The sequence below is a fragment of the Rattus norvegicus genome, chromosome 17, assembly GCF_021556685.1.
Source record: "Rattus norvegicus strain SHRSP/BbbUtx chromosome 17, alternate assembly SHRSP_T2T, whole genome shotgun sequence".
NCBI classification, from domain to species: Eukaryota; Metazoa; Chordata; class Mammalia; order Rodentia; family Muridae; genus Rattus; species Rattus norvegicus.
In genome coordinates this window covers 35,199,131-35,212,296 of record NC_141550.1, presented here as the reverse complement: position 1 = coordinate 35,212,296, position 13,166 = coordinate 35,199,131, and positions in this window count along the sequence as shown.

Below are 13,166 nucleotides of genomic sequence, written 5' to 3'. Positions count from 1 at the left end.
TAAACACCTTAGGTTATCGCTCTCCATCTTTCCGAAGTTTGAACTCTGAGTGCTACCATATAACGAGCTCCCAAAGGCTATGGGAATCACTGTGAATGTAGGCTTAGTTAGAAAAATGATATTCACACATGGAAATAGAGATCTTTCAGAAACAGTAACTGTGGACCCCAAATCCAATGATAGCTGTCTTTCATAGTCACATGAAGACAGAAGGAGGGACTTGCTGCGGTGTGGAAGGTTTGAATGTGACATGTCCCTCCATGGGCTCTTATTCATTAAGGTCTAGAAACCTTAGGAGGTGGAGCCTCAGTAGAAAAAGAGAGTCAGTGGGGGCGGGCCTTGAGGTTGGGTAGCACAGCCCTACTTCCTAACTTAAAACATTATGAGACGTCCATTGAGTTTCATTTTTGTAACTTGATCACAGGTTCTCAGGTGGGAATTTTGTAGAAAGAGAAATGATGTCATGTTGCAATGCCGAAAGTTTGAAAATGTCTGTATGACCTATCATTCTACTCTGGACACTTAAGACAGTGGAATCAGCCACATTGTGTCTGTGACTGGTGTACCGATCACGTGATCTTTGAGGTCCACCTTGCTGTGTATGTTGGGATTTCTTTCTCATTCTTTCTTTGCTTCGTCCCTCTGGCTAAATCTTAAGGATAGAACACACATGTTCATCGACTTGTCCAAAAGAGTATCTTTTTCTGGGTTGTTTGTTTGCTTGTATTGTTTCTTGTTTTTGTTTTGTTTTGTATGTTTGGTTTTGATTTTTCCAGACAGGGTTTTACTATGTAGTCCTGGATATCCTGAAACTCTCTCTCTCTGTAGACCAGGCTGGCCTGGAACTCACAGAGATCTGACTGCTTCTGTCTCCCGAGTGCTGGGATTAAAGGCACAGCTACCACTGTCCAACTACACGCCCACTCTTAGCTGTCCTGAGTAAATGCAAACATGGATGTGCACATGAGATGAATATTCTACTCTTTTGTCAGTGGAGTTCTTATGCTTATCTCATTCAGAACTAAAATATACCATATGATTATTAGTTATTGATAACACCAAAGAGATTCCCGGGGTCATGAATCAACTCTGCTTGTGAGGTTCCCTGCTACCCTTTGTGTAATGCTCTTTTGGAAGAAGCCCCCTTTACACATTGATATTTTCAGTCTCTACCTTTTGCCAAAAGGTGCTGTTATTCATGCACTAGAAATGAGCTGATTTCTGTCTTTTATTTTAGATATTCATAATCCAAAGTATACACTAGTGTTTTAAGACCTTGTTCCCAGAACTTCTGACATCTAGATTATCCCTTTCGATTCTGAGAGGCATTCTATGAGCAAAGAAAGCTGTGTTCTCCATCTTGTCATCCTAATGTGTGTCTCTGCTGCTTCTCTGAGGCCTGAAGAGGAGAAGTAAGAGTCCATTCTTCTGCAGATGTGCCCAGTAGGACTCCTGTGCTTACCTGTCATTTGATCTCTAAAAACAGTCCATTTCTGTTAAAAGGCTAAAGCCTGTTGTTTTTGTCAGACAAATGTGTTCAGGCCAAGGAGTATTTCAGACCAATTATACCACATCAGAGAACAGGAGGAGTACAGAGGTCACAATGTGGGTACAGGGATGAGCCCCTTGACTCTGTCACTATGTCTAACCCTTCCCAAATGTCATTCAGAAAAGCAAAAGAGCCTAGTATGATGGTACAAACCTGTAATCCTAACAGTCTGGCGACAGAGACAGGATCACAAGTTTGAGGCTAATATTTACTGCCTTAAAAAAAGACGAAATGTGTGCCTATGCAAAAAGTGAAGGTTTACTTATGCAAGATCTTCAAGAAAACCCACTCTCTGCCCTCCATTCTGTCAAATACCTCTGCTTCACCACATAACCATTCTGTGCCTCAGTTTCCTAGTTTTCAATAAAGAGTTAACAGCAAAAACTGTGTTATGATTACTAACTGGCATCTAAAGATGCTGAAAGGAATACCTACACACATTCAGGTCTCTGTAATTGGGGCAGTTTTATCAACAAATCATTAACAGGAAAGACTGCATTTTCTCTGTACGTGAATATACCATGAGACCCCAACACACAGCCATATACCCCATCCTCATGCTGGCCCTCATCCCCCAGATACCCCCACAATCCATACACACCCCACACACCACACATGCTCCCACCCCCACATAACACACACACAGACACACACACACATACACACACAGACACACACACACACACACACACACACACACACACACACACACGCTAGGAGTGGTAGCCTGCAGAAGCAGGAGCAAGGCTGAACCACTGAGGACTTAGAAGGATCTAGAGGACCCTAAAGTATGTTTGACTTAAGAATGGCATCATTTTTACATTTTTAGTTGAGCATCTAATGGTGCCACTGTGTGAAACAAACAGCAGCTGAGAAGGGGATGCCCATGGCCCAGCACAGGGTGAAGAGATCAAATGGAATCTCCTCACTGACTCCCACCTTATGGCTGGTCCCAAATTGGTGAGGCAAATGGGACCCTGTGAAATGAGTCACTGCTTCCATGGGTGTCTTGCCTCTTTCTCTAATCATTTATCTTCACTCCTTTATGCTTCCTTCCTGCCAGCCCCTCCCACTGACCCACAAGGAATACCCAGCGCCTGCCCTGCCCTTATCTGTTACATAAACAGCCTTCTGACTTTCCTGGATCATAAAGCTGCTTGCAGCTCTCCAATCTAGCACAGCCTACTTCCATTAACAGTATCGCTTAACATTTCCTTCACACTACAGGGATCTAAAAGGTTTAGGAGCCCAAAGAGAACCCACACCAAACCACAAGAGTCAGCGTGGGGAGGAGGCTGTCTTGTAAATCAGAGGTTTATGCTCCCATGTAGGACACCTGACATCTTTTGAAAATGACTATAGTGGTTTTCTGAGTGTCTCTGCAGAACAACTGTATAAATGCATGGCCTTTCAGAAGGTAAAGTCAAGCTGTAAGTCTGGAGGGAATCACACTCTGTCTTTGATTTTTCTAGCTGTTTTTTTTTAATTGGTTATTTTACTTATTTACATTTCAGGTGTTATCTCCCTTCCTGGTTTTCCCTCCTCAAACTCCCTATCCTCCCTCCACCCTGCATCTATGAGGGTGCTCCCCAACCACCCACCCACTCTCTCCACCCTAGCATTCCTCTACACAGGGGCATCAAGTCTTCACAGCATCAAGGGCCTCCCCTCCCACTGATGTCCAACAAGGCCATCCTCTGCTACAAATGCAGCTTGAGCCCTGGGTCCCTCCATGTCTATTCTTTGGTTGGTGGTTTAGTCCCTGGGAGCTCCAGGGGGCTCTGGTTGGTTGATATTGTTGTTCTTCCTATGGGGTTGCAAACCCTTCAGCTCCTTCAGTCCTTCCCCTAACTCCTCTTCTGTATAGATAAGGCTCTGGCAGAGCCTCTCAGGAGACAGCTATGTTAGACTCCTGTCAGCAAGTACTTCTTGGCATCAGCAACAGGGACTGGATTTGGTGGCTACATATGGTGAGGGAGTCTCTGGATGGCCTTTCCTTCAGTCTCTGTTCCACGTTTTGTCCCTGTATTTCCTTTAGACAGGAGCAATTCTGGGTTAAAATTTTTGAAAAGGACAGATGGCCCCATCCCTCAATCGGGTGCTGTACCTAACCTCTACAGGTTTCTCTCCCCTTTCTTGGGTACTTTAGCTAATATCATTCCTGTTGGGTCCTGGGAGCCGCTTGCTTTCCTGGCATCTGGGACTTTCTGTTGGCTATCCCCAGCTCCCCACCCCCCCCCCATTGCTACACACCTCTGTTCAATTTCCTGAGTCTGTACTTCTCCCCTGTTTCCTCCCACACCTGATCCTGAGCCCCTTTTAACCCACCCCCTGCTCTCCTCCTCCCAAGTCCCTCCCACCTTCTACCCTCCTCCCCCCCCCCCCTCGTGATTATTTTGTTCCCCCTTCTAGGAAGCATACATACTTCGGTCTTCCTTCTTCTTGAGCTTCATATAGCCTGTAAGTTGTATCGTGGATATTCTGAGCATTTTTCCTAATATCCACTTATCAGTGAGTTCATACCATATGTGTTCTTTTCTAGCTGTTGAATCAGGTGTTGTTGCATCAGGGTGCCTTCTAGTCCCAGGGTCTATGACTCTCCTAATGTTAGAGCATCCTATGCCAGGTCGTGTGGAGTCAGAAAATCCTTCTCAGATTCAAACAAAGAATGGATCTGGCCAAAATACTTGCCAGGTACACTACATGTCACACATGACTTGTTCTGACCTCCTGATAAGTCCTGCTCTCTGGAGGCTTCCCTCCTGAGTACCTTTAATCAGGATGACTCTTGACCATGGTGACACACAGAGCTACATAACTGAAGATTCTGTGTTTCATCTACCCTAACCCTTAGCTTCATCACCCATGGACACCATGGTTTTCCTGAGAAGCCTTTGCCACTCCAAGGATGACTATGCAAAGCCCCAGATATGTCTTCTCAGAATGCCTTTTGCAGAATGGCTACAGACTCTACCATTCCCTTCAGTAGGAAAATCTGTTCTCAGGTCCCAGTCTGAAACAGCAGATAGTATTAAACCCTGTATAGAGTGGTTTTTGCTTTTGTTTTTTTTTAACCTATGTGTGCATATTTACAATCAATCAATTTATAATGTAGACACAGTAAGGGATTAATAATAATCAATAAAGTGAAATAGTTAAAATATTATACATTATGTTTGTGATCAGTCGCTTTTTTTTTAAGTTTCTCAAACCTTATTTTTTAATGATGGTTCTTAAACACTTTAACCTTCCTTGTAGCCCACCACCCACCAGAGGTAATGGAAAAGAAAGGATACAGGGGTCGGGGGAGGGGGTGGACCTGTTTAGAAAGATTCTTTGGAGCAACGTCTGTATCTGTGTTCTCTGGAAATAGGCAGTTCAGTTTACAGACTAGCAGGCGGCAGCAGCTTGATCCACTCACAAACACTTCATGGGAGAGTCTAGTTAGCAACAGTGATGACATGACCTAGCAGAGACAGCTAGGCCTCAGCCTCAGCATGAGTCAGCAGGAGGGACCAGCAGGAACACCAGGAGAAGTCTGTTCCTCTCTCAGGGAATCGAAGATCAGCGAAGGCACACCCACAAGCATTGCATAGCTAGCTGTACCAACAAACCAAGCTCTGTCTCCATTAACTGTGGAGTCCTATTTATACCCTTCAAACATCACATGTCCTCCATGTGCCTTACCTCAGCATAGGTCTTGCCTCAACACATGCATCCAATCAGCCCAAGTCAGCAGAAGTGTCAAGAAGCTGCAGCACACCAACAGAAGGTTTTTGGTGCCTTTCTCTCTATGGTGTTCTGGCAAATGCAGCTCAACTGTGCAATGTAATGCATGTATTCTGTTAGTAAAGAATCCTTCATCACATGTCCTTTCACCTGCTTGCTTCAACAGAACATCCTCTCCTGTGTCTGCTTCAGCGAAACATTCCTTCATGAGTCTGCCTTGGCCTGTCACACTCATTTCCATTTTGACACAACGTTTCTTCATGTGTTTGCCCCAGCAAAACACCATCAAACTGACTTCCAAAAGAACCCTTACGTTGCCACTTCAGAAAAGGGTTCCAGAAGCAGGTAAAAGAGTCAGAGACAGGGGAGAGCTAAACCTTCAGAGGGGGCAGACGCGCCTGGGAAGCCAGAGGAGACTACTCTCTGCCCACATTTCTAACTCCAGAGGAAAACGACTAGCACCATCTGGGCCCCCTGTGCACAGGGACCCGAGAAAAGGCAGGGCAGGCCCTTCTGGTTGCTGGCCTCACAGAGAGCTGAAACCCAGATCTGAGAAGTGACTTCAGGCCCGAGACCAGAGGAAAGACCAACTTTTCTGCTCCAAGTGACCTGCCTGGTGGACTCAAGACACACAAAGGCAAAATTCCTCTGGGACCGGACACTTCTGGTTTCTAGCTGGAGCCCGAACCTTGCTGATCCCAGCCCGCAGCTCCCTGCTCCCAAACCCCGTGGGAGAGAGAGCTCATCGCCCAGACAGGTGGGCACTCCTGAGACTGCAAGGCAAGAGAGACCGTCAGTAATGCCCACCCTTGCCCACATCCCTGGCTCAAGAGGAAACTGTATAGGGCCTCCGGAAAAAGGCACTCAAGAGGCAGGTCCCCTGCAGTCCAGACTGCACCCGGATCTGAAGGGACCCAGTCAAACAGCTCCCTGCACCCAAATCCCATGGGAGGGAAAGCTAAACCTATAGAAGGGGCAGACATGCCTGGGAAGACAGAAGAGACTACAATCTGCCCACATTTCTGACTCTAGAGGAAAACACCTATCGCCATATGGGCCCCTGTACACAGAGATCCAAGTGAAGGTGGGGCAGACCCTTCTGGTTGCTGGCCTCATGGAGAGCTGAAACGCAGCCCCTGAGGAGCAACTTCAGGCCCAAGACCAGAGGTAAGACCAACTTTTCTGCTCCAAGTGACTTGCCCGGTGGACTCAGGACACATGCTCATAGGAACAGCTGAAGACCAGTAGACAGGAAAGACTACATGCCCGAAAGCAGAATACTCTGTTTCCATAACTGGCTGAAAGAAAACAGAAAAAGAGGTGTACAGCACTCCTGACACACAGGCCTATAGGACGCTCTAGCCACTGTCAGAAACAGCAGAACAAAGTAACACCAGAGATAACCTGATTGTGAGAGGCAAGCACAGGAACCGAAGCAACAGAAACCAAGACTACATGGTTTCATTGGAGCCCAATTCTCCCACCAAAGCAAACACTGAATATCCAAACACACCAGAAAAGCAAGATCTAGATTTTAAATCACATTTGATCATGATGATGGAGGACTTCAAGAAAGACATAAAGAACTCCCTTAGAGAAATGCAGGAAAACATAAATAAATAAGTAGAAACCTAAAGAGAGGAATCACAAAAATCGCTGAAAGAATTATAGGAAAAGACAATCAAACAGGTGAAGGAATTAAAAATGGAAATAGAAGCAATAAAGAAAGCAAAAAGGGAGACAAACCTGGATATAGAAAACCAAAGGAAGAGACAAGGAGCTGTAGATACAGGCATCACCAACAGGATACAAGAGATAGAAGAGAGAATCTCAGGACCAGAGATTCCATAGAAATTATCGACACAACTGTTAAAGATAATGTAAAATGGAAAAAGCTCCTAGCCCAAAACATCCAGGAAATATAGGACACAATGAGAGGATCAAATCTAAGGAAGTACAGAAGAAAGTGAACACTCCCAACCTAAGGGGTAGTAAATATCTTCAACAAAATTATAGAAGAAAACTTCACTAACCTAAAGAAAGAGATGCCCATAAATATACAAGAAGCCTACAGAACTACAAATAGATTGGACCAGAAAAGAAACTCTTCCCATCACATAACAGTCAAAACACCAAATGCACAAAACAAAGAAAGAATATTAAAAGCAGTAAGGGAAAAAGGTCAAGTAACATATAAGGCAGACCTATCAGATTTACACCAGACTTCTCACCAGAGACTATGAAAGCTAGAAGATCCTGGGCAGATGTCATACAGACCCTAAGAGAACACAAATGCCAGTTCAGGCTACTATATCCAGCAAACCTCTCAATTAACATAGATGGAGAAACCAAGATATTCCATGACAAAACCAAGTTTACACAATATCTTTCTACAAATCCAGCACTACAAAGGATAATAAATGGTAAAGCCCAACACAAGGAGGCAAGCTACACCCTAGAAAAAGCAAGAAATTAATCGTTTTGCAACAAAACAAAGAGCAGACAAACACACAAACATAATCTCACATCCAAATATGAATATAACAGGAAGATATTCCTTAATATCTCTCAATATCAATGGGCTCAATTCCCCAATAAAAAGACACAGATTAACAAACTGGATATGCAATGAGGACCCAACATTTTGCTGCCCATAGGAAACACACCTCAGAGACAAAGAAAGACACTACCTCAGAGTAAAAGACTGGAAAACAATTTTCCAAACAAATGATCTGAAGAAGCAAGCTGGAGTAGCCATTCTAATATCGAATACAATTGATTTTCAACCAAAAGTCATCAAAAAAGATAAGGAAGGACACTTCATATTCATCAAAGGAAAAATCCACCAAGATGAACTCTCAATCCTAAATATCTATGCTCCAAATACAAGGGCACCTACACACATTAAAGAAACCTTACTAAAGCTCAAAGCACACATTGCACCTCACAATAATAGTAGGAGATTTCAACACCCTACTCTCATCAATGGACAGATCATGGAAACAGAAATTAAACAGAGACATAGACAGACTAACAGAAGTTATGAACCAAATGGACTTAACAGATATTTATAAAACATTCTATCCTAAAACAAAAGGATATACCTTCTTCTCACCACCTCATGGTACTTTCTCCAAAATTGGCCATATGATGTCATAAAACAGGCCTCAACAAATACAGAAAGATAGAAATAATCCCATGCATCCTATCAGACCACTACCGGCTAAAGCTGGTCTTCGATAATAAGGGAAGAACGCCCACATATATATGGAAGTTGAATAATGCGCTATTTAACAATAACCTGGGCAAGGAAGAAACAAAGAAAGAAATTAAAGACTTCATAGAATTTAATGAAAATGAAGGTACAACATACCCAAACTTATGGGACACAATGAAAGCTGTGCCAAGAGGAAAACTCATAGCTCTGAGTGCCTGCAGAAAGAAACAGGAGAGAGCATATGTCAGCAGCTTGACAGCACACTGAAAAGCTCTAGAACAAAAAGAAGCAAATACACCCAGGAGGAGTAGAAGGCAGGAAATAATCAAACTCAGAGCTGAAATCAACCAAGTAGAAAAAAAAGGACTATACAAAGAATGAACAGAACTAAAAGTTGTTTTTTTTTAGAAAATCAACAAGATAGATAAACCCTTAGCCAAACTAACCAGAGGACACAGAGAGTGTGTCCAAATTAACAAAATCAGAAATGAAAAGGGAGACATAACTACAGAATCAGAGGAAATTCAAAAAAATCATCAGATCCTACTACAAAAGCCTATATTCAACAAAACTAGAAAATCTGGAGGAAATGGACAATTTCCTAGACAGATACCAGGTACCAAAGTTAAATCAAGAACAGATAAACCATTTAAACAACCCCATAACTCCTAAAGAAATAGAAGCAGACATTAAAAGTCCCCCAACTAAAAAGAGCCCATGTCCAGACGGGTTTAGTGCAGAATTCTATCAGACCTTCATAGAAGACCTCATACCAATACTATTAAACTATTCCACAAAATTGAAACATATTGTCACAATTACTCTTATACGTAAACCACACAAAGACCCAACAAAGAAAGAGAACTTCAGACCAATTTCCTTTATGAATTTCGATGCAAAAATACTCATAAAATTCTTGAATGGAATGGAATTCTTGAAGGAATGCCGTGTGACTGAGAAGCACCTAAAGAAATGTTCAACATCTTTAGTCATAAGGGAAATGCAAATCAAAACAACCCTGAGATTTCAGCTCACACCAGTGAGAATGGCTAAGGTCAAAAACTCAGGTGACAGCAGATGCTGGCGAGGATGCGGAGAAAGAGGAACACTCCTCCATTGTTGGTGGGAATGAAGACTGGTACAACCATTCTGGAAATCAGTCTGGAGGTTCCTCAGAAAATTGGATATTGAACTACCTGAGGACCCAGCTATACCTCTCTTGGGCATATACCCAAAAGATGCCCCAACATATAAAAAAGACACGTGCTCCACTATGTTCATAGCAGCCTTATTTATAATAGCCAGAAGCTGGAAAGTTCCCAGATGCCCTTCAATAGAGGAATGGATACAGAAAATGTGGTACATCTACACAATGGAATATTACTCTGTTATCAAAAACAATAACTTTATGAAATTCATAGGCAAATGGATGGAACTGGAAAATATCATCCTGAGTGAGGTAACCCAATCACAGAAAAACACACATGGTATGCACTCATTGATAAGTGGCTATTAGCCCAAATGCTTGAATTACCCTAGATGCACAGAACACATCAAACTCAAGACGGATGATCAAAATGTGAATGCTTCACTCCTTCTTTAAAAGGGGAACAAGAATACCCTTGGCAGGTAATAGGGAGGCAAAGTTTAAAACAGAGGCAGAAGGAACACCCATTCAGAGCTTGCCCCACATGTAGCCCATATATATACAGCCACCCAATTAGACAAGATGGATGAAGCAAAGAAGTGCAGACCGACAGGAGCCGGATGTAGATCTCTCCTGAGAGACACAGCCAGAATACAGCAAATACAGAGGCGAATGCCAGCAGCAAACCACTGAACTGAGAATGGGACCCCCGTTGAAGGAATCAGAGAAAGAACTGGAAGAGCTTGAAGGGGCTCAAGACCCCATATGAACAACAATGCCAAGCAACCGGAGCTTCCAGGGACTAAGCCACTACCCAAAGACTACACATGGACTGACCCTGGGCTCTAATCTCATAGGTAGCAATGAATACCCTAGTAAGCGAACCAGTGGAAGGGGAAGCCCTTCGTCCTGCCAAGACTGAACCCCCAGTGAACAGGATTGTTGGGGGGAGGGTGGTACTGGGAGGAGGATGGGGAGGGGAACACCCATATAGAAGGGGAAGGGGAGGGATTTGGGGATATTTGCCTGGAAACCGGGAAAGGTAATAACAATTGAAATGTAAATAAGAAAACCCAATTTAATAAAGATGGAGAAAAAAAAGAGTCAGAGAGTGCCCCCACTCCTACTGTTCGGAGTCCCACAAGAACACCAAGCTATATAACTATAATATATATGCAGAAGACCTAGGTCGGATCAGTCTCTGTGAGTCCCTGTAAGCCCAGGGTTGTGGGTTCTGAGGGTTTTCTTGTTGTGTTCTTGACACCACTGGCTCCTTCAATCCTTCCTTCTCCTCTTCCACAGGCTTCCTTAAGGTCTGCCTAATGTTTGGCTGTAGGTCTCTGCATCTGCTCCTCTATGTTGCTGGATGAAGCCTCTAATGACAGTTATGCTAGGCACGAAGGAACAGCAGAGTATCATTAGGATTCACTTTACTGTCCTTTTTCTTTCTTTATTTTTTTATTAGATATATTTCTTTACTTACATTTCAAATGTTATTCCCTTTCCCCGTTTCCTGTCCATAAGCCCCATCCCCTCTCTCTCCCCCATATGGTTATTCCCCCCCCATCCATCCCCTTTACTGCCCCCCCCATGTCCCCCTGCAGTAGGGGCCAACCTTGGCAGGACCAAGGGCTTCCTTTTCCACTGGTGCCCCAACAAGGCTATTCTCTGCTTCATAAGCAGTTGGAGCCCTGGGTCAGTCCATGTTTAGTCTTTCAGTAGTGGTTTAGTCCCTGGAAGCTCCGGTTGGTTGCATTGTTGTTCTTATGGGGTTGCAAGCCCCTTCATCTCTTTCAATCCTTCCTTTAATTCTCCCCAGTGGGGTCCTGTTCTCAGTTTGGTGGTTTTCTACTAGCATTGACCTCTGAATTGGACATGCTCTAGATGTGTCTCTTAGGATGTGATCAGTCTTAACCTCTCAAGACATATATTTTAAATTTTACTTTTCTGGTTTGGGAAGAGCCCTTGTTGTTTTATTTTCTCATGTAAGATCTCGGTGGCCATGGCTAGTTTTGAACTCACAGCAATTCTTCTGCTTCTGCCTCCAACGTACTGAAAGTACAGGTGCAAACCATCATAGCTAGCTCAGGATATCTTAGTATAGTATAGACCTCAACAACTTCAGCATATGAGGGGTTTTTTTCCTCCCTAAGCTACATTTTCAGTTAAACCCCATAGCTTCCCTGCGGTGCATCTGATTTTCCAGGATTATTATTCTTGTGTGCTAGGAACATTATTGAGCAAAATAAGGGTTTCTTGAACAAAAGTATGCTATTTTCGAACTTCAACAGTAGCCTTTATATCTCAGGGAATAAGTTACTAACAGGTTGGTAGTGTATACAGCACAGAAACGCTGGAAAAAGGAATGATACGCATCCCAGATGGACCAAACCAGGAAAAGATGCAATCCCAAATACTGCTAAGAATGCTGTACGAGTTTAAAACTCTCGAATTGCTTATACCTGGAATTTTCCATGTAACATCTGCAGACATTGGTTAATTGAAAGTGGCAGAAACTACATAAAACAGAGCCAGAAAGAAGGGGGAATTACTGTTTTCTCCTCACCATTTTCTGTGCAGAGGACAGCAAACTGACCCTGTAGCTGAAGAGACACCAATGTGGCGTGAACGTGGACACTGCTCCTCAAGCACACTGCTAACCTTCCCAACACAGCACTGCGGTGAGCGGTGAGAGCGGTGAGAGCGGTGAGAGCGGTGAGAGCGGTGAGAGCGGTGAGAGCGGTGAGAGCGGTAAGTGGTGGCTCTGGGCTGGGCTTGTTTGGGTGCACGTCTTCAACCTTCTTCCCTGTCCTGTTCCTCCCTCTGCTGTTTTACACACAGTCTTGGGTAGCCGGCATGGCTCCTCCTTGGGCCTCATCCACTTGCCCAGGGCTCAGGCTCTGCCTGCTTTAGCCAGCTTTTGAAGACCAGCACCACTTTCTTCTCCAAACTTTGTTTCTTTTCACCTGAGCCAGACCATTCGTACGACTTCCACCTTCTGTACCCCGCCAGGCAGGAACCACTTCCTTCAGCTTTAAGAATTTTAAAAATAGGAATAAAGTTAGGATAAACTCTCCCTTGGGTTACGACTACAGCACTGAGACCGCACAAGGTACTAACTACTCCCCTACCCAATAAAAGTGCAAAGAGACTTGAGGGATGATGCCAGAAAGAAATGCGGATGCGAGCTTCACAATGACGAAAGCAGAAATTAATTCATATCTAATAGAAGAGCTTTGGAGCTGGAGACGTAGCTCATCTCCACTTGGAAGAGTGATTACTTGACATGCACCAGGGTTTTGGTCTCCAGCTCTCCGTGGACCAGAAGTGTCGGCACAGGCCTGTGATCCCAGCTCTGGAGAGGTAGAGGGAGGAGGACCAGAAGTTCAGTGTCAGCCTTAGCTGCTTAGTGAGTTTGAGGTCAGTCAGGGCCATGTGAGACTGTCTCAAAAACGATAAAGGTGTATCTTTGTGTTCCCAGGTTGTCTATGCTGTCATGGTTACTGTGAAAACCGCATGTAGGA